The sequence below is a fragment of the Balaenoptera acutorostrata genome, chromosome 10 (genome assembly GCF_949987535.1).
Source record: "Balaenoptera acutorostrata chromosome 10, mBalAcu1.1, whole genome shotgun sequence".
NCBI classification, from domain to species: Eukaryota; Metazoa; Chordata; class Mammalia; order Artiodactyla; family Balaenopteridae; genus Balaenoptera; species Balaenoptera acutorostrata.
In genome coordinates this window covers 92,315,319-92,336,810 of record NC_080073.1, presented here as the reverse complement: position 1 = coordinate 92,336,810, position 21,492 = coordinate 92,315,319, and the positions used below count along the sequence as shown (strand labels likewise).

Sequence of the window (21,492 nt, the reverse complement as noted above, 5' to 3'; positions counted from 1 at the left end):
GAGGGAGAGAGGAAGAGAGAGGAAAGAGTTAAGTTTGGTCAATCCACTATAAGACAGGAAAGGAGAAGAGTAAAGCAAAGAAAAGCATAGTTGCAGAAACAAACAAAAAAAGATTCCAAATGTGTAAGTAATCTCAATAAAAGTGGAGAGATTTAAATTGCCTCTTATTTTTTCTCAGTGACCAAAATATAGAATAAAATCTAGCTGTATGTTATTTATGAGATACCCAAAATGTAAGTACACAAAAGGCTTGAAAATTAAAGGATGAAAAATATATCTGACAGAATACTGTCAAAAATAAAGCTTGTTTAGCTATGGTAATAGCAGATAAAATAGAATTCCAGGAAAAAGTTATTAAAGACAAAAAAGGCTCATTAAGGACAAAGAGGATTATTATAATAATAGAAGGAAATAGTAAGATTTACATAGCTATGCTAAATTATTTTGGCAGTTACTTCAATTTTAGTTACATAATTGTATATTATATAAACATATAGATTGCCAGAATTGCAATAAGAAACTGAAAAAAGCAAAGTTAAAAATGTTGACCAAACTCACAAAAACCAAATCACCAAGCAAATAAAACTTTAAAAGTCTTAGATAAAGCATATAAAAGAAAAAAGTCAGAATATATAAAATTTGAACAACAAAATTAACTATATCTAATAGACGTATATTGAACTCTATAATCAATGATTAGGGACCATACGATCTTACCAACCAGACAGTGAACATTTTTAAATTGATCATTTTTAAATTGACCATCTATTGGGTCACAAAAGACTCAAGAAATAACAACAACAAAAAATTATATAAGAAAGACTGTGTTTTCCAATTTTAAAGCAAGAAAACTGTTATTCAATTATGAAAGATACTCATAAAGTTACAAATTTGAAAACTTAGAAATTCATTTTTAAATAATCCTTGGGTCAAAGAAATGGTAATTGAACATGCAAAGTATTTAGAACTAAACAATGAAATATCACATAGCCAAACTTTGTAATGCAGCTAAAACATTATCGGCATGTAAATTTATGGCTGACCTGTATAGATTTATGTAAATGGTTCCAATGCCCTCTGGCTTCATAATGGAGTCACAGTGGGGCGCCAGACTGAGTTAGGAAATTGATGTTAAGAGATTATTCTTCTGGCTTTCAGCCCAAGAGGTAGGCTGGCCATATCCCACAACAGTTTACTACTCCTCTCAAAGGAGGAGACTCTACTTAACTCTCTCTTCTTCTGGGTCCCAGTAAGTGCTCCCTCCCCTCATCTCTATGGACCGCGAGGTTAACTACCCAGATGCTATTAGTCCTGGGTTACTTCGCTGTCTCTTGTGGTTTCCCTTATACCCATATCTTTGTAAACAGTCCTGTTGTAAATAAACCCTCCTCAAATTATACTGTTTTGAGAGTGCCATCTGTTTCCTGTTGGACCATGACTGAATCAGTGATACAGATTTAATTTAGAAGACCTGTGCACTCTTGGAGACAGGGAGAGAGTAAGGTAAGGGCAGAAATGGTGTTGCTTTCCTGATATAACTACAATCTAGACATCGGTGCCAACTGGATCTGGCAGATGCTCCATTGCTGCCGTTTCTTTCACAGGGCATATTTATGGATTCTTCAGAAACTCCCCAACCCTGGATATCTCTCACCTGTAGTTACCTTGGCATGGTCATGGCACTCCTGCTGGCCCCCATTTGGTCAGCTTTGACTCCCCCGTCAGATGCTGTGCTTCTGACAGATGGACAGCACCTCGGTTCTTCAGGTGAATCGTGAGAAAGGGGAGAGGAAACGTAATTGGATGTGTGAAGAGGTAGTATTTCAATTGAGTGTGTAAGATTTTATTTCTACATTAAAAAAGAAAGATCTTTGTCAACGTCACAAAACATTAGCATTAATATTTACCTGTATTAATATTAACCTGTGTTGAATATGGGTGGTGAGTACAGTGATGTTATATTATTTTCTGTATGTTTGAAAATATTTAATACTTAGGAAAATAATTTTTCAAGAGTAAAGTGACAAGGTATGTAAGAGTCTCTCACACAGGATCTGACACACAGGCATTTAGCACATTTCTGGGACATCCTATTCCCACGCAATCCCACAGCTCCACTTCTATGGCCATGCTAATTTCAGATTGCGTACATTCTGCCCACTGCTTCCCAAAGTTCCCATGCCAGTTTGCCAAACGAGATCTTTCCAAGTTTTTTCGGATAGGGTTAGGTTGTGGAGGGAGGAGAGGAAGGTGAGAAAGGATTACAGGATTTCTTAAGTTTGAACCACAGATTTTTTTCCCCCCAATTATTTATTTATTTATTAACATCTTTATTGGAGTATAATTGCTTTACAATGTTGTGTTAGTTTCTGCTGTATAACAAACTGAATCAGCTATACATATATACATATCCCCATATTTCCTCCCTCTTCCGTCTCCCTCCCACCCTCCTTATCCCACCCCTCTAGGTGAACACAAAGCACCGAGCTGATCTCCCTGTGCTATGTGGCTGCTTCCCACTCGCTATCTATTTTACATTTGGTAGTGTATATATGTCCATGCCACTCTCTCACTTTGTCCCAGCATACCCTTCCCTGTCCCCGTGTCCTCAAGTCCATTCTCTACGTCTGTGTCTTTATTCCTGTCCTGTCCTTAGGTTCTTCAGAACCTTTTCTTTTTTTTAGATTCCATATATATGTGTTAGCATACAGTATTTGTTTTTCTCTTTCTAACTTACTTCACTCTGTATGACAGTCTCTAGGTCCATCCACCTCAAATAACTCAATTACAAATAATTCAATTTTGTTTCGTTTTATGGCAGAGTAATATTCCATTCTATATATGTGTCACATCTTCTTTATCCATTCATCTGTCTATGGACACTTAGGTTGCTTCCATGTCCTGGCTATTGTAAATAGAGCTGCAATGAACATTGTGGTACATGACTCTTTTTGAATTATGGTTTTCTCAGGGTATATGCCCAGTAGTGGGATTGCTGGGTCATATGATAGTTCTATTTTTAGTTTTTCAAGGAACCTCCATCCTGTTCTCCATAGTGGCTTTATCAATTTACATTCCCACCAACAGTGCAACAGGGTTCCCTTTTCTCCTCACCCTCTCCAGCATTTATTGTTTGTAGATTTTTTGATGATGGCTATTCTGACTGGTGTGAGGTGATACCTCACTGTAGTTTTGATTTGCATTGCTCTAATGATGATTACTGATGTTGAGCATCCTTTCATGTGTTTGATGGCAATCTGTATATATTCTTTGGAGAAATGTCTGTTTAGGTCTTCTGCCCATTTTTGGATTGGGTAGTTTGTTTTTCTGGTATTGAGCTGCATAAGCTCTTTCTATATTTTGGAGATTAATCCTTTCTCAGTTGCTTCATTTGCAAATATTTTCTCCCATTCTGAGGGTTGTCTTTTCATCTTGTTTAGGTTTCCTTTGCTGTGTAAAAGCTTTTAAGTTTCATTAGGTTCCATTTGTTTATTTTCGTTTTTATATCCATTTCTCTAGGAGGTGGGTCAAAAAGGATCTTGCTGTGATTTATGTCATAGAGTGTTCTGGCTTTGTTTTCCTCTAAGAGTTTGATAGTGTCTGGCCTTACATTTAGCTCTTTAATCCATTTTGACTTTATTTTTGTGTATGGTGTTAGGGAGTGTTCTAATTTCATTCTTTTACATGTAGCTGTCCAGTTTTCCCAGTACCACTTATTGAAGAGGCTGTCATTTCTCCATTGTATATTCTTGCCTCCTTTGTCAAAGATAAGGTGACCATAGGTGTGTGGGTTTATCTCTGGGCTTTCTATCCTGTTCCATTGATCTATATTTCTGTTTTTGTGCCAGTACCACACTGTCTTGATTACTGTAGCTTTGTAGTATAATCTGAAGTCAGGGAGCCTGATTCCTCCGGCTCCGTTTTTCTTTCTCAAGATTGCTTCGGCTATTCGGGGTTTTTGTGTTTCCAGAGAAATTGTGAAATTTTTTGTCCTAGTTCTGTAAAAAATGCCATTGGTAGTTTAATAGGGATTGCACTGAATCTGTAGATTGCTTTGGGTAGTATAGTCATTTTCACAATGTTGATTCTTCCAATCCAAGAACGTGGTGTATATCTCCATCTGTTTGTTTCATCTTTAATTTATTTCATCAGTGTCTTATAGTTTTCTGCATACAGGTCTTTTGTCTCCTTAGGTAGGTTTATTCCTAGGTATTTTATTCTTTTTGTTGCAATGGTAAATGGGAGTGTTTCCTTAATTTCTCTTTCGGATTTTTCATCATTAGTGTATGGGAATGCAAGAGATTTCTGTGCGTTAATTTTGTATCCTGCTACTCTACCAAATTCATTGATTAGCTCTAGTAGTTTTCTGGCAGCATCTTTAGGATTCTCTATGTATAGTATCATGTCATCTGCAAACAGTGACAGCTTTACTTCTTCTTTTCCTATTTGGATTCCTTTTATTTCTTTTTCTTGTCTGATTGCTGTCGTTAAAAATTCCGAAACTATGTTGAATAATAGTGGTGAGAGTGGGCAACCTTGTCTTGTTCCTGGTCTTAGAGGAAATGGTTTCAGTTTTTCGCCATTGAGAACTTTGTTGGCTGTGGGTTTGTCATATATGGCCTTTATTATTTTGAGGTAAGTTCCCTCTATGCCTACTTTCTGAAGGGTTTTTATCATAAATCGTTGTTGAATTTTGTCAAAAGCTTTTTCTGCATCTATTGAGATGATCATATGGTTTTTCTCCTTCAGTTTTTTAATATGGTTTATTACATTGATTGATTTGCATATATTGAAGAATCCTTGCATTCCTGGGATCAACCCCATTTGATCATGGTGTATGATCCTTTTAATGTGTTGTTGGATTCTGTTTGCTAGTATTTTGTTGAGGAGTTTTGCATCTATGTTCATCAGTGATATTGGCCTGTAGTTTTCTTTTTCTGTGAAATCTTTGTCTGGTTTTGGTATCAGGGTGATGGTGGCCTCATAGAATGAGTTTGGGAGTGTTCCTCCCTCTGCTATATTTTGGAAGAGTTTGAGAAGGATAGGTGTTAGCTCTTCTCTCAATGTTTGATAGAATTCACCTGTGAAGCCATCTAGTCCTGGGCTTTTGTTTGTTGGAAGATTTTTAATCACAGTCTTAATTTCAGTGCTTGTGATTGGTCTGTTTATATTTTCTATTTCTTCCTGGTTCAGTCTCGGAAGGTTGTGCTTTTCTAAGAATTTGTCCATTTCTTCCAGGTTGTCCATTTTACTGGCATATGGTTGCTAGTAGTAATCTCTCATGATCCTTGGTATTTCTTCAGTGTCAGTTGTTACTTCTTTATCATTTCTAATTCTGTTGATTAGAGTCTTCTCCCTTTTTTTTTTTTTTTGATGAGCCTGGCTAATAGTTTATCAATTTTGTTTATCTTCTCAAAGAATCAGCTTTTAGTTTTATTGATCTTTGCTATCGTTTCTTTCATTTCTTTTTTATTTATTTCTGATCTGATTTTTATGATTTCTTTCCTTCTGCTAACTTTGGGGTTTTCTTGTTCTTCTTTCTCTAATTGCTTTAGATGTAAGGTTAGGTTGTTTATTTGAGATGTTTCCTGTTTCTTAAGGTAGGATTGTATTGCTATAAACCTCCCTCTTAGAACTGCTTTTGCTGCATCCCCTAGGTTTTGGGTCGTCGTGTTTTCATTGTCATTTGTTTCTAGGTATTTTTTTATTTTCTCTTTGATTTCTTCAGTGATCTCTTGGTTATTAAGTAGTGTATTGTTTAGCTTCCATGTGTTTGTATGTTTTACAGATTTTTTCCTGTAATTGATATCTAGTCTCATAGTGTTTTTGTCGGAAAAGATACTTGATACAATTTCAATTTTCTTAAATTTACCAAGGCTTGATTTGTGACCCAAGATATGATCTATCCTGGAGAATGTTCCATGAGCACTTGAGAAAAAAGTGTATTCTGTTGTTTTTGGATGGAATCCTATAAATATCAATTAAGTCCATCTTATTTAATGTATCATTTAAAGCTTGTGTTTCCTTGTTTATTTTCATTTTGGATGATCTGTCCATTGGTGAAAGTGGGGTGTTAAAGTCCCCTACTATGATTGTGTTACTGTCGATTTCCCCTTTTATGGCTGTTAACATTTGCGTTATATATTGAGGTGCTCCTATGTGGAGTGCATAAATATTTACAATTGTTATATCTTCTTGGATTGTTCCCTTGGTCATTATGTACTGTCCTTCTTTGTCTCCTGCAATAGTCCTTATTTTAAAGTCTGTTTTGTCTGATATGAGAATTGCTACTCCAGCTTTCTTTTGAATTCCATTTGCATGGAATATCTTTTTCCATCCCCTCACTTGCAGTCTGTGTCCCTAGGTCTGAAGTGGGTCTCTTGTAGACAGCATATATAGGGCTCTTGTTTTTGTATCCATTCAGCCAGTCTATGTATTTTGGTGGGAGCATTTAATCCATTTACATTTAAGGTAATTATCGATATGTATGTTCCTACTACCATTTTCTTAATTGTTTTGGGTTTGTTATTGTAGGTCTTTACCTTCTCTTGTGTTTCCTGCCTAGAGAAGTTCCTTTAGCATTTGTTGTAAAGCTGATTTGGTGGTGCTGAATTCTCTTAGCTTTTGCTTGTCTGTAAAGGTTTTAATATCTCTGTTGAACCTGAATGAGATCCTTGCTGGGTAGAGTAATCTTGGTTGTAGTCTTTTCTCTTACATTGCTTTAAATATGTCCTGCCAGTCCCTTCTGGCTTGCAGAGTTTCTGTTGAGAAATCAGTTGTTAAGCTTATGGGGATTCCCTTATATGTTATTTGTTGCTTTTCCCTTGTTGCTTTTAATATTTTTTCTTTGTTTTTAATTTTTGATTGATTAATATGTGTCTTGGCATTTTCTCCTTGGAGATATCCTGTATGGGATTCTCTGTGCTTCCTGGACTTGATTCACTATTTCCTTTCCCATATTAGGGAATTAATATAATCCCATTATATTAATTAATATAATTAATATAATCTGTTCAAATATTTTCTCAGTCCCTTTCTTTTTCTCTTCTTCATCTGGGACCCCTATAATTCAAATGTTGGTGCATTTAATATTGTCCCAGAGGTCTCTGAGACTGTCCTCAGTTCTTTTCATTCTTTTTTCTTTATTCTGCTCTGCAGTAGTTATTTCCACTATTTTATCTTCCAGGTCACTTATCCATTCTTCTGCCTTGTTACTCTGCTATTGATTCCTTCTAGAGAATTTTTAATTTGATTTATTGGGTTGTTCATCATTGTTTGTTTGCTCTTTAGTTCTTCTAAGTCCTTGTTAAATGTTTCTTGTATTTTCTCCATTGTATTTCCAAGATTTGGGATCCTCTTTACTATCATTACTCTGAATTCTTTTTCAGGTAGACTGCCTATTTCCTCCTCAGTTGTTTGATCTGGTGGGTTTTTTCTTTGCTCCTTCATCTGCTGTGTATTTCTCTGTCTTCTCATTTTGCTTAACTTGCTGTGTTTGGGGTCTCCTTTTTTCAGGCTGCAGAATTGTAGTTCCCATTTCTTTTTGGTGTCTGCCCCCAATGGGTAAGGTTGGTTCAGTGGGTTGTGTGAGCTTCCTGGTGGAGGGGACTGGTGCCTGTGTTCTGGTGGATGAGGCTGGGTCTTGTCTTTCTGGTGGGCAGGATCGTGCCTGGTGGTGTGTTTTGGGGTGTCTGTGAACTTATTATTATTTTAGGCAGCCTCTCTGCTAATGGGTGGGGTTGTGTTCCTGTCTTGCTAGTTGTTTGGCATGGGGTGTCCAGCAGTGTAGCTTGCTGGTCCTTGAGTGGACCTGGGTCTCAGCATTGAGATGGAGATCTCTGGGACAGCTTTTGCCATTTGGTAATACATTGTGCCGGGAGGTCTCTGGTGGACCAGTGTCGTGAATTCGGCTCTCCCACTTAAGAGGCTCAGGCCTGACACCCAGCCACAGCACCAAGACCCTGGCAGCCACACGGCTCAGAAGAAAAGGGAGAGAAAAAAAAAAAGAAAAATAAATAAAATAAATAAAGTTATTAAAATTTTAAAAAATTATTAAAAATAAAATATAAAAGTGTTTTAAAAAGAAGAAAGAAAGAAGAGAGCAACCAAACCAGTAAAGAAATCCACTAATCATAACAAGCCCTAAAAACTATAGAAACAAAACAAAAGAAAAAACGGACAGAGAGAACCCTAGGATAAATGGTAAAAGCAAAGCTATACAGACAAAATCACACAAAGAAGAATACACCTACACACTCACAAAAAGAGAAACAGGAGAAAAAAATATATATATATATAAAAAGGAAGAAAGCAAGCAAATCAATAAACAAATCTACCAATGATAATAAGTTCTAAATACTAAAGTAAGATAAACATAAAACCAGAAACAAATTAAATGCAGACAGCAAACCCCAAGTCTACAGTTGCTCCCAAATTCCACCACCTCAATTTTGGGATGATTCGTTGTCTATTCAGGTATTCCACAGATGCAGGGTACATCAAGTTGATTGTGGGGATTTAATCCGCTGCTCCTGAGGCTGCTGGGAGAGATTTCCCTTTCTCTTCTTTGTTCACACAGCTCCCAGGGTTCAGCTTTGGATTTGGCCCCGCCTCTGCGTGTAGGTCACCTGAGGGTGTCTGTTCTTTGCTCAGACAGGACGGGGTTAAAGTAGCAGCTGATTAGGGGCCTCTTGCTCACTCAGGCCGGGGTTGGGGGGGTAGGGAGGGATACGGAATGCAGGGCGAGCCTGTGGCGGCAGAGGCCAGCGTGACCTTGCAACAGCCTGAGGCGTGCTGTGTGTTCTCCCGGGGAAGTTGTCCCTGGATCATGGGACCCTGGCAGTGGTGGGCTGCACAGGCTCCCGGGAGGGGAGGTGTGGATAGTGACCTGGGCTTGCACACAGGCTTCTTGGTGGCGGCAGCAGCAGCCTTAGCGTCTCATGCCCGTCTCTGGGGTCCGCGCTGATAGCCAACCCTCGCGCCCATCTCTGAGGCTCGTTTAGGTGGTGCTCTGAATCCCCTCTCCTTGTGCACCCCAAAGCAATGGTCTCTTGTCTCTTAGGCAGGCCCAGGCTTTTTCCCAGACTCCCTCCCAGCTAGCTGTGGTGCACTAGCCCCTTCAGGCTGTGTTCACGCAGCCAACCCCAGTCTTCTCCCCGGGATCTGACCTCCGAAACCCAAGCCTCAGCTCCGAGCCCCCACCTGTCCTGGGGGGTGAGCAGACAAGCCTCTCGGGCTGGTGAGTGCTGGTCAGCACCCATCCTCTGTGAGGGAATCTCTCCACTTTGCCCTCTGCACCCCTGCTGCTGCGCTCTCCTCTGTGGCTCCGAAGCTCACCCCCGCCCATCCCCAGTCTCCACCAGTGAAGGGGCTTCCTAGTTTGTAGAAACTTTTCCTCCTTCACAGCTCCCTCCCCAAGGTGCAGGTCCCATCCCTATTCTTTTGTCTCTGTTTTTCCTTTTTTCTTTTGTCCTACCCAGGTACATGGGGATTTTCTTGCCTTTTGGGAAGTCTGAGGTATTCTGCCAGCGTTCAGTAGGTGTTCTGTAGGAGTTGTTCCACATGTAGATGTATTTTTGATGTATTTGTGGGGAGGAAGGTGATCTCCACGTCTTACTCCTCGGCCATCTTGAAGGTCTTCCTGAACCACAGATTTAAACACTCTCCAATCCCATAAGCATGCTTCCAGCTGCAGCTGCTTCTCTCTTCTGATTTCTTTTTCCTTAATCGGATCATCTTCACCAGAGCAGCCATTGCTTCTCCTTGGGGAACTCAGCTGCTCTTTATTTCCTTATCTCTACAAAACCACCCCACTTCTCTGTAATTTAGGAGACCTAGGAGCAGTGGGAGGTATAAGGTTTGCCTTGAGGACCCAGTAACAGAACATAGAGGATTTATTGGGAATGTTCGAAGGTTGAATACAAGGCCCCTATCTGTATTTAAACAAGAAAGCCTGGTAACACTATTCAAAAATATAACTAGCTCCAAATTTCTTCTGCATTAAAGAGATGGTCATGAACTTGAATCACACCTTTAAACATGGCACCCACACCTGGGCTGTACCATTGGCAGACTCCACGATTTTCCTTTATCAACCAGGATCTATTTGTTTGTATGTATTTGTATACAGTTGTATGGTATACAGCAGAACAGAATGTTCAAGCTAACTGTTTTAATTTAGTGATAATGAAATTGAAGTTTCATCATTTGTTAGTGGCAGACTTAGGTTTCTCTCTGACTGCAAGTGCAGTGCTTTTTCCATTGTTGGATAGGTGGATAACTATAAAAGCATATAAGGATTTTCTCAGTTCATAAGTATAATATCCTTTTAAATTAAGTCTGGGAAATGAGAAACTACTGACTCAAGTTATACAAACATTTATTTATATTTTTTTTTTTAGAGTTTTAAAGTTTTATTTCTTTGTAAAATATTTATCAAGAGTTTAAACAGTGCTTGCATTCTTCTCATTGTATAACTTATGATGCATCTTTTCTATATCTTGGTGAATTGTCGTACTTTTCGGTCATCTTCCAACATTTTATCCTCTGCGCTTTGAATGTCATGAGATATCTCTGGTAACTCCTCTAATGTGAATTCTGTTGCTGGCATCACTTTCTCTCTGGGACATCGTCATCCTTTTTGTCACAACACTTTGCTAGTTTATGTTGATGAGTTTGCCTTCACTAAGTTCCTCTGGCTGTATATGTACAGTCTCTCAAACAGCGGCGTGTCAGCCTTCTCACAATCAGCTTTGTCTTCTTTGGCTCCATATACATTATACAAACATTTATTAATGTATCAAAAATTGTTGAGGACCTGTTATATACCAGACATTGGTGTCCATATGGGTCATACAGCTCTGTAAATGAGCCATGGTACATTTTTCCAAGATATATGGTCTTAAACAGCATAAGTGGTTATTTTAGGTACTGCCTATAAATTTAATTTAATACATTTACTTTTTATGAGCACATCATAATGTTCTCCCACCCTCTTGGAGGACAATGTTGGTTGAACATCTTGGTACTCTGATGCTATCCAGGACACTTTTCAGTTGATATTCTGATAGTAAATTTTTGAAGAGTTGGCCTTGGCTTCTAAAGTCCTTCTGCTAAAGTGGTCAAATACTTTCCTGCATCCAGGTTTGGCATTCTTTGAAAACCATCCCTGTGTGTCACCCTTTCTAGTCACCCCTTAGTTACCCTTAGTTAGAGCATCAAAAGTAAGATGGTGCCTGATGGCAGTGTGCTGACCATTACATAGAGAAGTAATGTTTTCAATTAGTCACCATTCCTTCCTAATGATGTACTGAAGTAGGGATGAAACAACAAAACAAACAAAAAATAAACAAAAAAAATATTGTATATCCCTAGCAGAGGCACCTGGCTAATCTGAGGCTAATCATGAACAAATTTATGTGTAAAGACAAGAGCAGAAATGAGAACCAGAAACTAAAGTAGGAAGATGCTGAATAGGGAACACAAGCCTTTCTTCTACCTCTGAAACACTCATCTACCACTTGCCCTCAAAACTCTCCCATATCAAGTGGCTTCTCTTTGCATTACACGTTTACTTTCCAAGGCACTTGCCAGCATATTGTTGCCATCTGGTCCTCCAGAAATCACATAGCATTGGCCAAGAAATTGAGGCTTGCCAAAGACATATAAGTCTCAGTGATAAGTCCCAGAAGCTTTTAGAACAAGGCAGGTAGAAGGTGAGAAAGCTTGGAAGGAAAGTGAAAGGAAAGACGAGAGTTGTCCTACTCTTGGTACAGTGCTGTTTGTATGGAGCCATAATATTCCAGTTTGGGCCTAGGCTATGGCATGAGGCAGATGCAGTTGATAGATGCAGTTGATTCTGGAAAGTAATTCTGAAGACTGAATGAGAAGTACTGGATTACTAATGATTACCTAAGGTAGTCATGAGAAGTAATAAAATTTGGCCCTGATAATGACTCAAAAAATATTCAAGTAAATTGCTTCCGTTGATTAACCAACTGGGAGCTGCTTTTTGAAGTGGCTCTAATGAGATGAACTTCTCAGGCATTGGAACTTCCCAATAGACTGGCCAAAGCATAAAGTTTTCAATTTTTTTACTTTACTAAGCATTCAATCTCTGTGTCCTAAAAAAAAATACTCCCCACGAGCCCATCTTGCTCAGATTTCTGGCCGTTAGATCCACAGACTTTGATTATTTGTCCAGAAAGTCTCTGGGGCTTTCCTGGACTTCGAACCCTTAAAGTCAAGCCATATTCTAGGACATTCTGACTATTCCCTATTACTATTTTCGTATCTCCCATATCTCCCCTAGCCCTCATATCCTGATCCCAACTGTGGCGATTAATACCCTGTGAGTCATGGTAAATGGCCCAGTCAACGTTTTATGCCTGGACTGTAGACTCTAAACTACACCTCTTCCTTGGGAACTTTTGGTGAGGACTCCCAGAGAAAAGAGGAAGGGGATTAAAAGGTATCACTGTTCAACCAGGACCTGGATTAGATACTTTTCACATTTGATCCTATCAACAGTTGCTGAGTTGCCTGTTTATAGTGTTTTGCATATGAGGAGTCTAAACCTCAGATTGGTTAGTAACTTGTCCTGTCACACAGCTAATAGTCCCAGGTGGGCTGGCCTCACAAAGGTCAAACCACTGCAGTTTGATCATATAAACATAATTTAATCACAAACAACTATTTCATACCCACAAGTGCTTTAAGTTTTGGCAGAAGTATAACGGCAGGAAAGTAGGATTCTCTCACATCTTCAGGTTAGAATGAACACATAATGACGTTTATATGAACAAATTGATCTCAGAAGCCTCACCTTTCATTTCAATGCTAACTTCAACCTTCTTTTCCTAAGAGTTCCTGGATTCAGTGCCCTCTGACCCACCTTACTTAGTACTTAGATTAATATGATCAGAACTCTGAGGTTTTACTTTAGTCACAACAAATTTCTCCCTGCCTTGACACATTTTTATATTTCCCCTAAATAGAATTTCACTAAGGATTTTGAGATAACAATGTAACCTATACATTTTCAGATCCTCTCAAGGCTTTTTAATATTTTTTAATGTAATGAATACATTGGCTTACACCCCTATCCCATGTAAAATGGGAAACCCAGCATCTTATCCACTATTGCTAAGGATTCTTTAGGGAACAATATTTCTCCTAATTACCTGACTTTATATCCTGCTTCTGTTCTCAGTCTCCACACTCAATATCTTGAATGTACTCTTTCTTTCAACATTCCATCTTCACTGGAAAAGCCAGGATGGCTTCAATTCCCAGAGTACCACTGGCCTAAAGGTAAGTGTACAGCAGATACCACTGAAGGCCTGGGGCTACACGGTGCTGTTATAGTGCAGAACAATCATGAAAGCTCCTTGTCCTTTTTTAACTTTGCCAATCCCACACTCTTGCCTCTAGAAAATGTTCCCTATTGTCCTCATCTTCTTGGATTCAGTGTCCACCAAGGTGTTGGGCTCCTCCTTCCCTTCTATGAGTTTCTACTCTCTTCTATTTTTCTGATGGTGATTTTCCCACGACCAAAATGTCCCCGTTTACATTAATGTAGAGAGCACTTGTGCTCTGTCCTTAAAGAATCCAGAAACACATTTCAAGTGTCATGATATGGTTTGTCAGATGACATAAATAACTAAGACATGACTATTTAAATAGGTAGATATCACAGTGTAAAATAAACTCTGTTACCAGAAAGAGTTAAGAAATTATATATCATGAATAATCAAATATCTGATAAAGGCAATTCCCAAAGGTAACATATATGGATGAACATCTTTTTAAAATATTAGAGTATGACTAAAATACAGTTTCTACTAAAATTACACTGAATAGAATCTGTTTATTCTTGTAAAGCTAGGGAATATTTTGGCATCGTGTACTACTTTTGTTTTATATATGTTGGGCTTTGTACTAGAAGAGTATAAAAAAGTGTTAACTAATAACTCTGTTAAGATGTTAAAGCTCTGATAACAGAAAGTATACAAAGCAACTGATAAATCTGTGGCTTAAAATGTGTATAGAAATGTCCATCGATGACAATCAGCCTATAAATGAATAGTTGCAACGCTAGATAGCTGGATAGACAGTCAAAGATCCACACAATGTTGCCCTCACATTAGTAGCTAAGTCCATGAAGCATTTGCCATGGGCTTTAGTACAAGGACTGACCTTAGAATTGCCAGGGAACGTGGACATTAGCTGGGGAGGAGCCGTTGACCCTGCATAATGAATTCTCAGGCAAAGTATGTGGCAAAGACTCTCCCCACACTGTACAATAAGGTCACCACAGGCTTTAGCAGGCTTGACTTTTTGAAGTTTGTTTTGAAAGATAAAGCCCTGATACCACATTTAAAATTGAACAGTGCCAAGCTTTGCATAGACTTTTTTTCCCTTCCCAAATGAAGCCCCTTCCCAGTTGTTATTATTTCTCCTTCCACATTTATTTTTGTTATATTGTATTGTTTCAAATCATTTCAAAATGTTTTAAATGCCGTTTATCTTATTAAAAAATAGTTCTGAATTCACAAGCAATCCCTACGGCATGTCCTTGGCATTGGCTGTAAAATTCCAAAGTACCTAATTTATGTGATTGATTGATTTTTCAATGTTTTAAAGGGTACCAAGCCCAACAGCATATAATTTTTCTCTTACCAAATGGAATATGAATGAATAAAAGATAATTGCATTTTTTTTGTATTCAGCCTGCTGTCTTTGTGAAGTTTTTTTTTTCTTTCCTACAGTTCTGAAGTGAATGAGAAAGCATGTTTTTCTTTTTATAGCCATAAGAGCTCACCCTGTTACTCCTCAACAAGGTTCATATGTGTGTCCAGCCCTGAACTCTTCTGTTGCGTTACCTCAACCAGGATGCTGCAAATTACCTGTGATACAGTGAACGTAGCCCAGACTAGGGAGGGACTGGGGCTTATACGGACCTTTCCTGTTTGGCCTGGGAGAAAAACCTTCCTCTAAATCCTTTTCTGGTTGGAAGATGCATCTCCATTCTCTTAAGTTTGCAGACCTAAGCACAATGCAAAGAGATTAAATTTCATTTTCCCAAGGAAGCAGGTTGATACAGCCTGTAACTTAGATAACGGCTTGTATAGCATGGCCTTGAATAAGCAACTCTTTTCTTATCTCCTCTTCTCTCACTTCCATCAGTCTTCAATGTGGTTAACAGTATGGGACTGGCCAAAAGAATTGCATTCTCTTATCTTGCTGACCACAGCAATCGCTCTTTGTAATCCCAGAAGAAGAGTGTCAGGTGGTTATGAAGGCGCTAGAAGGCTGAAGGACAGGAGAGAGTGTTGCTAAAACTCCCTTCACCAGCACTAATATCCCGCGCTCTAGTGCCTACCATGCACAAAGCTGTCCTTTCCACAGCTCTGGAAATCCATTACGTAAGGAGAAAGTAGGACAAAGTTAGATTGAATTTTAAGAGCACTTTCTAGAGATGATACAAAATGCTTCATTTATCTTTGAAACCTAGAAAGAACTTCAACGAATTATTTGCAATTTTTTATTGTGTTAGTCTGTTTTGGAGGGGAATGGTGATGGTAAGGGCAAAATAATTCTCTTTGTAAATCTATTTCAGGTTTCATACCTGATTATAAACACCCTCTTAAATTTGGCTTGTTACATATATAAAATCAAAACAAAATGTGAATTTTTCATTCCAAGAATAATACATTGGTTGGTTTTCATTTCTCTAAACTTAATAGAAAAGCACACTAGGGTGAAGTTAAGGGAAATGATCCTCTTATTTGTTTTTGCCATAGGTCTTTGTAAGCTTCCAGAAGGAAAATCAATCAATTACGAAGTATAGACTGAGTGCCTACAATGTGAACTGTTAGACCAGCAGTCTCCAACGTAACCTTCAGGGCTCCCAAATTTTCTATAGGATTAACCTTCAAGGCTCAGCACCTCCCACAAGATCTTCATGCAGATCAACCCGTGACCTCTAGCTTTGTGACAGGACTATATTTATGTGGCCTTCTCAAACTTTATTGCATTACAACTATGGGAAAATACAGCTGCATGAAAAGGTTTGGCTATGTTAGATTTGACCCAATGCTGGAAGCCAGAAGCACTTTGTCAGTGGTCATGTCAAAACAACAGCAGTAGAATATATCTGAGAAAGCATCTGGCTAATGTGTTTATGTAGCAAACTGAGCATAAGGTGAGGACAACTTCCTAAAGTAAAGAGCTACTCAGAGTGTGCTCCTTACCCCCAAGCACTTGAAAGTATCAGCACAACAAAGCATATTCCTCAGAGTGCCATTCTAAATTTCACCAGAAATCATTTTTTAATGATTTCCCCCACCATACACACTTCATGTACTAGAGTGAATGAATAGATTTGTTAGGGAGAATTTTTCGTGTTGGGTTCAAAGACTTGTTGAAGAAAGATACTTTATAATTAGAGTTCATGGTTTGCACCTGAAATAACTGCATGGCTCATTCTATTTTGTCTTTGTATTTCAAAGAGTCAGGCACCCCCAGATGGGAGAGCAGGATCCAGGGCAATGATGGTGTCCTGAGTGTAGTAATGCAGAAATCCCTTATATTGACCCATTATGAAAGGATGATCCAATGTCATAAATGTCAGGGAATAAAACCAAGGAAAGAAATTCAGGAACTTGGCAAAAGTACAATGCAAATGAGCATGGCTCCAATAATTACTACCCTCGCCCACAAATGTTGCACTGATGAGTCAACCCAAACTTCAGCATTCTCTCCAACACCCACAAGTGTGAGAGATCCATTCTGAGAAGATACCCTTATCTGTGATTTCCTTCCTCCTCCTAGGAAGTAGTGTAAGTAGCTGCTAGGGAGAAATGAATGAAATGGGAAAGGTCCAAAGGGACTGACTCAGAAGGATGTCAAAACCTTATATCACTTGGGGGAGATATCTAGACCCTAAGACTATCCCTCTGTGGGAATGCGGCATGCCTCCTTATTAGACGGGGTGAACCCTGGCATTGTACATTTAATGGAACCTAATAAGTGCCAGAGACTGGGTATTCTTAGACTGCAAATTACCTCAGAGAATTAACATTATGCAATTATATATATATATATATATATATATATATATATATATATATATATATATATATATATATATATATATATCTATCTTTTGTTCTATTATAAAAGCTTCCCAAGAACACAAGTTTAATATATCGAGAATGAACAGAGATTATAGGCTTAAGCAAACAAATTAAGGATGAAAATAACATCATTAGAGAACTAACAAATAAATTAGAAACAGCAAGAACCACAACACACATAATTGATAATTAACAATGAGAAAAAGTTTGAGGTAAGCAAAGGGAAGGCTCATGAAAAAATACAGAGATTAAAGCAAGAGACAAAAGCTAATAGAAATGGAAGACAGATAAGAATGATCCTACGTATGCCTACTGGGCATCCATAAATTTTAAAACTCAGCAAATTGTAAAGAAAAAGCATTCAAAGGCATGAAGAGAATTTCCCTTGAACTGATCATGCTTTTGGCTTATATGTAAAAGTTCATCACTGAATCCAAAGTCACTAGATTTTCTCCTGTGTTATATTCTAGAAGTGTTATAGTTCTGCATTTTATATATAGGCCTATAGCCCATTTTGAGTTATTTTTGTTAAAAGTGTAGGATCTGTTTTTAGATTATTTTGTTGTTGCATATGGATGTCCAATAGTTCCAGCACCATTTGGTGAAAAGACTATTCTTTCTCCATTGAATTGTCTATTTTCCTTTATCAAAGATCATTTAACTATATTTGCGTGGTTCTGTTTTTGGTTCTCTATTCTGTTCCATTGATCTATGTATCTATTGCTAACACCACACTCTTGATCACTGTAGCTTTATAGTAAGTGAAGTCAGATAATGTCAGCTCTCCAACTTTGTTCTCCTTCTTCAGTATTATGTTGGCTATTAATTTTTTTTTGTCTTTCCAGAATAGTTTTGTTGCTATCCACAAAATACTTTCTGGGATTTTGATTGGGATTTTATTGAATCTATAGGTTACATTGAGAGGACTTGATATCTTAACAATAGTCTTCCTATCCATGAACTTAGAATAACACTCCATTCATTTACATCATCTTAGATTTCTTTCATCAGAATTCTATAGTTTTCCTCAAATAGATCCCATAAAGTGCCACTTCAGGACATCATATCAAGGATATGTAATAATGATGACTCTTCTTTCATTTGTGATATCAGTAATTTGTGTTTTTTCTTCTTATCCTCATTGCTTTAAAGGTAAGATATTTTCTCCCCTCTGGCTTCTTTCAAAATTTTCTCTTTGTGTTTGATTTTCTGCAGTTTAAATGATATGCCTAGGAGTATATTTTTTAGTACTCACCATGCTTGGTGTTTTCTGAGCTTCCTGGACCTGTGGTGTTATGTCTGTTGTTAATTTTGGAAAATTTTTAGCCATTATTAATTCAAATATTTCCTCTGTTACGTTCTGTCTTCTACTCTGTTATCCCAATTACCTGTATGATATACTATTTGTAATCATCTCATAGACTTAGATATTCTAGTCTTTTTTTTTTTTTTCATCTTTTTTCCTTTGCATTTCAGTTTGGGAAGTTTCTACTGATATATCTTCAAGCTTATTGATTCTTTCATTGGCCATATCCAGTCTCTTGATGAGCCCATCAAAAGAATTCTTCATTCCTGTTCCTCTGTTTTTGATTCCTAGCATTTCCTTTTGATTATTATTTAGAATTTTATCTCTCTGCTTACACTATCTATCTGCACTTTCATATTATCTACCTTTTCATTAGAACTCAACATATTACTAATAATTATTTTAAGTTCTCTATCTGATAATTCCATATTTGTGTCACATCTGGGTTTGGATTTGAGGCTTGCTTTGTTTCTCCAGACTGTGGTTTTTCTTTGCCTTTTAGCATGTTTTGTAATTTTTTTGTTGAAGTCCTAACATAATGTATTAAGTAATAAGAATGGTAAATGTAAAGGTAAGTTGGCCTTTGATGTGAAGTTTTATGTTAATCTGCCTAGGAGCTGGGCTATGTGTAATGTTTGCTGCAGCTGTAGTTGCCAGAGGCTTCAGTTTCCTCTAGTATTTTTGTTGTTGTTGTTCTCTCTGATGTCTTTGGCTTTCCCTAAGAATTCCTTCTTAAATAGGGCTTCTATCTTGCAACTCTATCAGTTGTAAATTACTGCTATTTTACTGGAGCCCTATTGATGTGGTGGTAAGGTGTCAGGGAGGGAAAATATCCAATAATCCTATGTTTATATCTCAGTCTTTTTCTGGGCCTGTGTCCCTGAATCATGACCTTGAGAAGTTTCTTGGCCCTTTTTTCTTCCCTATGTAAGATAGGAAGCCTAGACAGGGCTGGAGTTAGCTAATTGACCTTTTATCAGGTAGATGAGGCTCTGGTTTCCCTTGGAGAGTAGGTGTTTCTTATGAAAAAACACTCTAGGTATGTGTCTAAATGGTTACTTTTCACCACCCCTGCCCAAGACACAAGGGGATTTTTCTTGGATCTTCAACTCTTGAGAACTTGGTGGGATTCCTGGAGGTGAAAGTGTGGTGGCCTAAGACTGGGTCCCCAGGAGTTTCTCATTCTCAAGCTAATCCACACTCAGCCTCCAGCAATTCATTTAAATTACCATTTAAGTGTTTCTACCAGTTTATGGCTCTAGCATCTTCTGCCACAGGTAAACTTACCTTAGCTGTGATACTCTTTATTCAGTAGTCTCTGTAGATTTCAAGGTGGCAGTTTACCCTGTGACTTCAATTCTGTGATGAGTCTAAGTCAATGATTTTCTGATTAGTCAGTTATTTTCTTGTTCTAAGAATGGGAGTAATGACTTCCAAGCTTTTTACATGATAAGGCTGAAAACAGATGTCTCTAAACCTAGATTTTTTAGAAACCAACACTAATGCTCTTAACTACCATGCTATACTGCTTTCTATCTCCTCTAATGGTCTTTCCATTCTACTGATTAAATTTTTACAGCTTCAAAACATACCAATACCTAATATCCCCTTCTTATGTCTTCTCTATTCATGTTTTTTCTAATGTATCCAAAACTTTATTTTTCAGGAAGGCTTTTAATTATTTTGTCAAAACCCCAGAATTAAATATATTTAAGTGGTACTTGGAACAATATTTAGACCTGTAAATTTAATATATAAGAATTGATATCTTTATAACAGTCACTCTTACAAGAACATGTGACTCATTATTGATTAACCTTTCCTGATATCTTTCATAAATTTTATAGTTTTTTCTTTGTATGGTTCTTATGGGCTATCATGTTGAATTTATTAATTGTATTACAATCCAAGTGCTCAATTTCCTTGTTTAGTTTTCAGATACTTAGGTTGACAAAGTTTGAGTGTGTTAAGTTACCCCATTAAAGTTTTTAAATCTTCCAATTTGGATTTTAAATATGTTATGGTGTTTTTTTTTTTTTTTTTTTAAATTTTATTTATTTATTTATTTATTTATTTTTGGCTGTGCTGGGTCTTCGGTTCGTGCGAGGGCTTTCTCTAGTTGCGGCAAGTGGGGGCCACTCTTCATCGCGGTGCGGAGACCGCTCTTCATCGCGGTGTGGGGACCGCTCTTCATCGCGGTGCGCGGGCCTTTCACTATCGCGGCCCCTCCCGTTGCGGGGCACAGGCTCCAGACGCGCAGGCTCAGCAGCTGTGGCTCACGGGCCCAGCTGCTCCGCGGCATGTGGGAATCCTCCCAGACCAGGGCTCGAACCCGTGTCTCCTGCATTAGCAGGCAGATTCTCAACCACTGCGCCACCAGGGAAGCCCTGTTATGGTGTTTTAAACTACCTTGTAGGTTTTTTTATAAAACCAACTAGCTCTCTTTAATTTAATCCATGATTCACCTAACATTTTTTTATGAATTTCTGTTCTTATTTCATAGACACTTTTTCCTCTATTATACGAGAACATGAACAGATAAGAGAACATGTTGCAGAATTATTTTCCACTCATTTTGTGAATTACACTTTTTTGTGCATTTTCAGAATAATACTTCCTTTCTCTAATGATGAATTTTCCTCTTGTTCTTTAAATTTTTTTAAAAATCATATATCTGTTCACTTAACAAACATGTGATGAGATTTTTAAATTATGTTTCAGCCTCTGAAATATGTGCTCCAGTCATGAAGCAGAGAATATTACAGTGAAGACAGGGAATTAAATGAGTGAGTACAATATGATAAATACTGTGATCGAGGTACGCCACAAAGTTGCTGTTAAATCTTGATTATGTGGTCTTTCTAAATGTCCACTTCCTTGTGTTGTTAAAATGGGAATAAGAACAACACCTGTCTCTTAGGATTATTGTTAAAAGCAAATGAGGTCAAACATTTGAGATGTCCATCAGGTTGCCTGGCCCAGAGCAGTTGTTTAAACATTGTTAGCTGTTATTTTTGTCATGAGCAGCTCATCATGAGCCCCTTATCT

At 37.9% G+C, this 21,492-nt stretch overlaps 1 long non-coding RNA gene across 1 annotated transcript in view; it reads left to right on the top strand.

The window, feature by feature from the left end:
• Nucleotides 1-21,230, top strand: part of LOC103009698 (uncharacterized) — a 145,394-nt gene extending 124,164 nt beyond the window's left edge. Inside the window, exon 3 of the long non-coding RNA XR_452460.1 lies at nt 21,166-21,230. This is a non-coding gene — a long non-coding RNA (uncharacterized LOC103009698). The remainder of the gene's footprint in view (nt 1-21,165) is intronic.
• Nucleotides 21,231-21,492: the final 262 nt, after the last annotated feature.